At 54.7% G+C, this 6,717-nt stretch overlaps 1 pseudogene; it reads left to right on the top strand.

The window, feature by feature from the left end:
- Positions 1-302: 302 nt before the first annotated feature.
- LOC119065604 (sperm-associated antigen 7-like) lies at positions 303-4,574 on the top strand (annotated as a pseudogene).
- Positions 4,575-6,717: the final 2,143 nt, after the last annotated feature.

Here is a 6,717-nt window from a genome sequence, read left to right as displayed (position 1 = left end):
AAATATGCATTGAGGTTCCTCTATGTCTTATCATGGCTCAATAGCTCATTTCTTTTTAGTGCTGGCTCATTGTCTGGATGGACCGGTTTGTTTATCTATTTGTCTCCTGAAGGACATCTTGGCTGCCTCCAAATCTTGTCAATTGTGAATAAAATTGCTATAAACATCTGTGCGCAGGATTTAGGGTGGACGTAAGTTCTCAGCTCCTCTGGGGTAAATACCGAGGAGCGTGATTGCTCGGTCATATGGTAAGAGTGTGTTTAGTTTCGTGAGAAGCGTCCAAACTGCCTTCCAGAGTGGCCATGCTGTTCTGCACGCCCACCAGCAATGAAGCGGGGTTCCCGGTGCTCCACACGCTCACCAGCATTTGGCATCGGTTGTCTGGACTCGGGCCCTTTCACAGGTATGCAGTGGTCTACCTCACTGTGGCTTTAATTTGCAACATGTCAGTGACGTATGACCTTGAACAGCTTTCCATTTGCTTATTTGCTGTCTGCGTATCTTCTTCCATCAGGTGTCTGTTCAGGGTTTTTGCCCATTTTTAAAATCAGGTTGTTCGTTTTCATATCGCTGAATTCTCTAAGTTTTTTCCTGTATGTTTTGGGTAATGGTCCTTTACCAGAGGTCTTCTGCAAATATTTTCTCCCTGTCTGTGCCTCGCCTTCTTATTCTTCTGACGCCGCCTTTCATAGAGAAGCTTGTCATGAAGTTCAGCCTATCGGCGCCCGTTCCGGGGGCCGTGCCTTTGGTGTCACTGCCCGCCTCCCACCCCCACAGGGGTCTCTGCTCACAGGTAGCGACTCTGGTTAGTGGCCGTTCTTTGTATTTGCCTCTCTCTCCGAGTTTGGGAGCAGGGATGTGCCCCGCGCCTTCACCTCTCTAAGAAGAGTTGCTGTCTTGTCAGTTCGTTCGGCTTCTACTTGTCGTTAGAACGAAGTGGCAACTTCTAAGCTCTTTGCCGAGCTGGCCAGAAGCTGGCGGTGCCCGCCGGCCTTCCTGCTTTCCGTTACACACACACACACACACACACACACACACACACACCCTCTACGTGTCATGGTTCCATACACATTGTTTTTCTACCTTCCTTATTTTTTTTCGAAGAAATCCACCCTGGAAATCTTCCCATGGTCTTCCTAGACATGTGCGGCCTTTGGCGGGGGTGACACGGCCTCACGTAACTGATCTCCTCCTGATGGGCATTTATTTGAAAGTTTATTTTTCTTACCTATAGAACTCCATAAACATCCTTTAAAAAACTTAATCCTCACCCAAGGATATGTTCATTGATTTTAGAGTGAGCGGAAGGGAAGGGAGACAGACAGACAGCGATGTGAGATCAAAGCGTCAGCCCGTTGCCTCCCATACATGGCCACACACGCCCCGACTGGGGATTCAACCCACAGCACGGGGTTGTGCCCTGACTGGGGACTGACCCCACAACGTCCTCGTGCTCCGACTGACAGCCACGCAGCCAGGACTCCCGAAATGTCCTTGAACATAAGTCACTGCAGATGCATCTGGCGAGTTCCACAGGATAGATTTGTAAAAGTTGAGTTGCTCAGTTAGAGAGTGTATGCATTAAAAGTTTTGAGGGAAACGCCCAAACCTCCCCTAAAAGGCGGCCCCAGTCTGCACTGGGTCTCTTTCAGGCAGCCTTGCCGTTCAGCATCGGGGAGTCGGGGGAAGGCGGGGTTGTCAGAACTGGGAGCCCCCAGCCAGTGGTCCCCTGGGCTCAGCTCAGAGCATTGCCCACCACAGGTCACCTTTGCCCCAAATTATTAGCCACATTTTGCTGGGTCTTCCCAGGCCTCAACCTGACCTGTATGGGATGTTGATTTGTTGGAAAACTCTCTAACGGCAATAAGAAGAAAAATACTGTACATTGCCATGTGTAATGCACACCTTTATGCCCAAATTTTTTAGGAAAAAGTAAGGATGTTTATTACACGTGGGTATAATGATTCCATGCCATGGGCATGATAATGGGTATAATGACCCCGTGTATAACATGCACGGAACCATGGGTGTGCATTATACATGGCTAAATAGCTGCCAGTAACTCCGTAATCATCTCTTAAGGCAGGCCCTGGGCTAAGTCCTTCATGAAGGCTGTCTCCTTCAGACTCACTAGCCCCCCGCTTTGCAGATGAGAAAGCCACGCTAGGAGAAGGGGAGCCCCTTGCCTGAGCTCCCAGAGCCAGGACCACTACCACGTTCTCCCTGAGCCTCAGCTGTGGCAAGGGGCATAGGATCCCGACCTCAGCGCCCTTGTGGTGTGGTGAGGCCCAGGGCAGCAAGAGGAAGAGTCTTCAGAACTTTCAGCTGCATGGGAGCGGATCCATGGTCAGTGTCGGAGGCTGGCCAGACCAGTGCTCACGCTCCACCTTGGGTTTTCTGCCTTCACCTACAGGGGCCAAGGGGAGGGAGTCCAGGGCTGCATGGCAGCTCAGTGAACGCTGGCTGTGGGGAGGGGATCTCTAACCCAGGCTTGTGGGGTCGTCCCGGGAAGCCTGGTTGCCCCTTGCATCACTGCAGCCTGTGATGGGTGTGCCAGGCCTGGCAGTGGAGGAGGGGTAGATGGAAGCAGCTTGGCCTTTGGCGTCCAGCATGCACAGTGTAATCTGGGCACCTTCCCCAGTCTGAGCCCAAACTTCCCCATCTGTAAAATGGGGATGGTCCCTCATGGGAGGGGGGTGAGGACCAGATGAGGTCTTGCTCATGCATTTCTGAGACCTGGGGTCATGCATACAGCAGGTGCTCATTAATCAGCACTGCTGATTCAGAGTGGCCAGGGCACCCAATCCAGACACCTTTCTCGGGGAAGCATTTGTTATTACGGTAGCAACAGCTGGTCAGGGTCCTCAGGCTGCACACGCCCACCCTCCGAACTCCCTCCCCCCACCCTACCTCACTCCACCCGCCAGGCCCACCTGCAGCAGTCACTTAATTCGCACATAGTAACCAAATGAGTTTGGAAGCATTCAGCGATGCATACGAGCTAGAATAAGGGCTCCCAGAATTGGTCTCCCAGCCCCTCGCAGGTCCCCAAAGCAGAATAGATGTCTGAGACCTTCACAGTACCTGGCACCCTGCTCCTTCAAGGAGTGAGCCTCTTGGCTAAGCCCAGGCCTGTGCTGCGTCGTATGCACATCCCTGAATGCACTGTGACCTGTGCATGTTCCTGAGCAGCGTCACTTGGGCCGGTTGTGCTGGGTGCGTGTCCACTGGTGTTTTGTCTGGGCATGGCCCCGTGTGGCACAGCCCACCCAGGAGCCTCTGGTAGACCATCGGCCAGCCCTTGGTCTGCCCTGGCTGGCTCCGCATGGTCCCATCTCCACTGCGGGCCAGTGGTCCGTCCCTTTTCACCCTGCCTCTGTCTCTTCCCGTCCCTGCCTGAACTTCCCGCCTCACCACTGCCCTCGAACCCTCACCACAGCAGAGGGAGAAGCCCGGTGATCTGCCATGTGTCTCCCTGCGTTTAAGGAAAAATAGCCTTCCAACCTTGGAAACTTACAGAAATATGGCTTCAATGTTCCTTTAAATTGTGGGTCAAGAAAAAAGTGAGGCCAAGACGTATTTTTTTCTCCATCAGGGAGTCATTTACTCTGGAGTTCAGGGCTGGGATGGTTACTAGAAGGTCACTGCCAAATTGAACTTGTGTCTCCACATTAGGGTGGGAGTGGGCTGGCTGGGCATGAAGGGGCTGTGGAAGAAACGAGCCCTCGTAGTGGGGAGACAGAGGCCCGGAGAGGCCAAGGTCACGGGCCAGTACACGGTGCATTGAGGGCATTTTGCCTTTCTCTCTAAGACGTACTGTCCCCACTCCCAAGACCGTGGGCCGACTGGGCTCCATTCTGAGCCCCATGGAAAAGCCACCCAGCCGCGGTGACCAGAGCCTCAGTGCAAGGCCCGAGAGCAGGCTGCCCTCCTGAAGAAACTACAGGAGGGACACGAGGAACAACAGAAAGAGGAGTTTCGTAAAAGGATGGAGAAAGGGGAGGCAGGTTCCTTCCAACGCAGCGGCAGACCAAGAAAAGCAAGGGACATTACAGATGTGGTGGGAGCGCCGGCCTGATGTCCTTCTCTTTCAGGGAAGACGGTGAATGTCGCTCTGCCATGACCTTCCAAAAGGAGTTTGCACCCTCAGACAAAGAGCTGGACTTCTGTCACCGTGGAGGGGAGTGGGCCCCTGAAGGCTGCGGCGAAACAGCCACTGAAGGAGCTGGCTCGGCGGCAGGAGGCGGAGGAAGCTGGGCGGGGACCTGGGTGGTGAGCCCCACCGGCCACTCCGCTGCAAGGGAGCAGCCAAGGATGCGGCCCAGATGCTACGGGCCAACAGGACCTATGGCCTTGTGCTGGTGGCCTACCAGAGGGACACACGCCCCATTGAAGAGGCTGTGAATGAGATCCGAGCCAAGAAGCACCTGCGGCAAAGCCGGGAAGAGGTGCCACCTACCTGCTGGGCACCCTGGCTCCCTGGGCCAGTGCAGGGGCCAGAGAGGGACCAGCTGCTGCCATTAGAACCCGTCTGGAGCCCCGCCTCTGGGCCGCCTCCTAACGGCCATCACTAGACCGGAGGAAGCAGGCGTTTGATTTGTCACTGTTGGCGCTTAGATGTGCATGGGGGTGTGTGTGTGCAAGAGTGTGAATGCACGGGTGGGTATGTAGCCTGTGTTATTCTCTGTTGTCCTTTGAACTTTCTTCTCCAGGGGGATGGGGTCACTTTACATTCAGTAAACACTGTTTGATCCCGCCCACCTCATCCCCCCAAAAAGAGCGCACTGAGGATCTGAACCCAATGCAGGACGAAACTCGTAACCGTGGCCTCCCCACACACCCCAGCCCAGGGCACACGAGTAATCACAGTGCTAATAGCAGGTACATGTTCCTGGGGGCTCCCCACACACGGACTTGGAGCTCGTTCCCTGGGAGAGTGGCTCAAATCCTACAGAACTCCAGGGATCAGGGAATCTACTGCTATTGATGGATCAGGAAACAGTCTCAGAGCGGCCGTGTGGCTTATCCGCCCTGCCCACGCCTGGGTTGCGGGGGTTAGAGCAGAGCCCTGCAGCCCCATTGAGTGGTGGGTGAATCTCGCACCCCGGTGATGCCCACCCCACAGGCCCCTCCTTCCTCCCTGCCCAGGTAGGAGGGCAGTTCTGGATTCAGGCTCTGAGCCCAGCGGGGAAAGCCAGAGGGTGAAGGTTCTCTGGGTTTGAACCAGGGGTGGGGTTGGGGGTTCTGGGTCTGGCTCTGTCCTGCAGGTGGCTCCCCACATGGCCTCAAGCAGTCCCCAGCCCTCTCCAGGCCTCAGGGGCAGCTGAGTGGGAAGAAGGCTTTTCCTTTGAGGGTTATGGGAGCCACAGAGGGTGCGAGCAGGGGAGTGGCTTGGATGGATGTGGGGGGAGTCCAGCCATGCTGCTCTCTGCCTTCTGCCTTGGCCAGGGTAGTTTTGAGAACTTGGGGCAGAGGGAGGCTTTGATGGGGATGGAGGTGAATGTGACTGACAGGCGAGACAACAGGCAGGAGCGTCCCTGGGAGACACAGAGAAGTAATGTATGGGCTCCGAAGCACATGAGGCTTGTGTGGCCACTGCCCTGGGCAAGGAGGGGCTGCTCCAGGCTTTTTGGTGTGAGGGGCCTGCAATGGAGTTGAGGCCTGAACCAGCCCCAAGGGAGCTGAAAGGTGACCCAGGTGGCTGGAAGAACCAGCTGGGGGAGCTTGGGACAGAGAGGGGGTGTGAGTGGGGCAGAGAACCAGCTGTCCGCTGCCCTGGCCTGCGTCCTGCCTCGCCATCCCCGTCCAAATCCAAATCAGCGAGAGCAGCTTTCCAGGCCTATGTGGGGGCGGGGAGGGGCGGTCCCTCTGTGAAGCGGGACCCGTACGTCTACCCAGAGCAGGTCCTGCAGCGGATCCCCCCACAGTCTCACATGCTGCAGAGGGTTTGCCGGGAGACGATATCAAGTGTGCAGAACGTTGGAGAGAAGGACCATCTCTCTGTGGGCTGGACTGTGGCTGGAGGGGAGGCCGTGGGTCTCCACCGGCGGGAGTTTTCACCCAGAGCTCACAGACTTTCTCGATTTCAGATTTACAAATTGAAAATCATTAATAATTCTAACCAGGCGGTGATAAATCTGAGATCTCTCTCGATGAACCCAGACAGCATTTCATAAATCAAAAAGATTACTTAGAAATTTTTTAAAATCTGACGTCAAAATGTCATGGTTACTAATGGTTTCGGTAGATCTCGTGCGGTGATATATCATTTATCTGCGCTACATCTCAGATGTGACACAGGGGGCAGAGATGGGATGTCTTTTAATATCGTGAATACATTTCAGCCCATAATAAAGGTATTAACAACTTCTTGGTGAGATTTCTTCCGGAGCTGGGGGTCTGATTTAATGCCATTGTGCCGGTGGCCCCAGCCTCTCACTCCCCAAACTTTTTGAGGTGGAGGCTGGTGAGGCCCTGGAAAATTCTTAAGAGGCTGAGAGGGAGCAGTCCCCAGCCTGACGGGAGACAGTCTGAGTCGCTCGAATCCAGCTCCTGACCACAGAGGTGAGACTCTAAGACACCCTCAGCCCCCTGAAAAGGGTGAGGAGTAATCTAATGAGAAGCAGCGATAATCATAACTCCTTTTCACTGAGCACTTACTATGAACTAACTTACACCCCATGCCCGGTAGGTGTTAATTCACAGACCCCTCGTTGC

The sequence above is a fragment of the Artibeus jamaicensis genome, unplaced genomic scaffold (assembly GCF_021234435.1).
Source record: "Artibeus jamaicensis isolate MK-2021 breed Jamaican fruit bat unplaced genomic scaffold, CSHL_Jam_final contig_471, whole genome shotgun sequence".
Taxonomy (NCBI): domain Eukaryota; kingdom Metazoa; phylum Chordata; class Mammalia; order Chiroptera; family Phyllostomidae; genus Artibeus; species Artibeus jamaicensis.
Note: the sequence above shows the minus strand (reverse complement) of the source record. Positions and strands in the feature narration are given on the sequence as shown.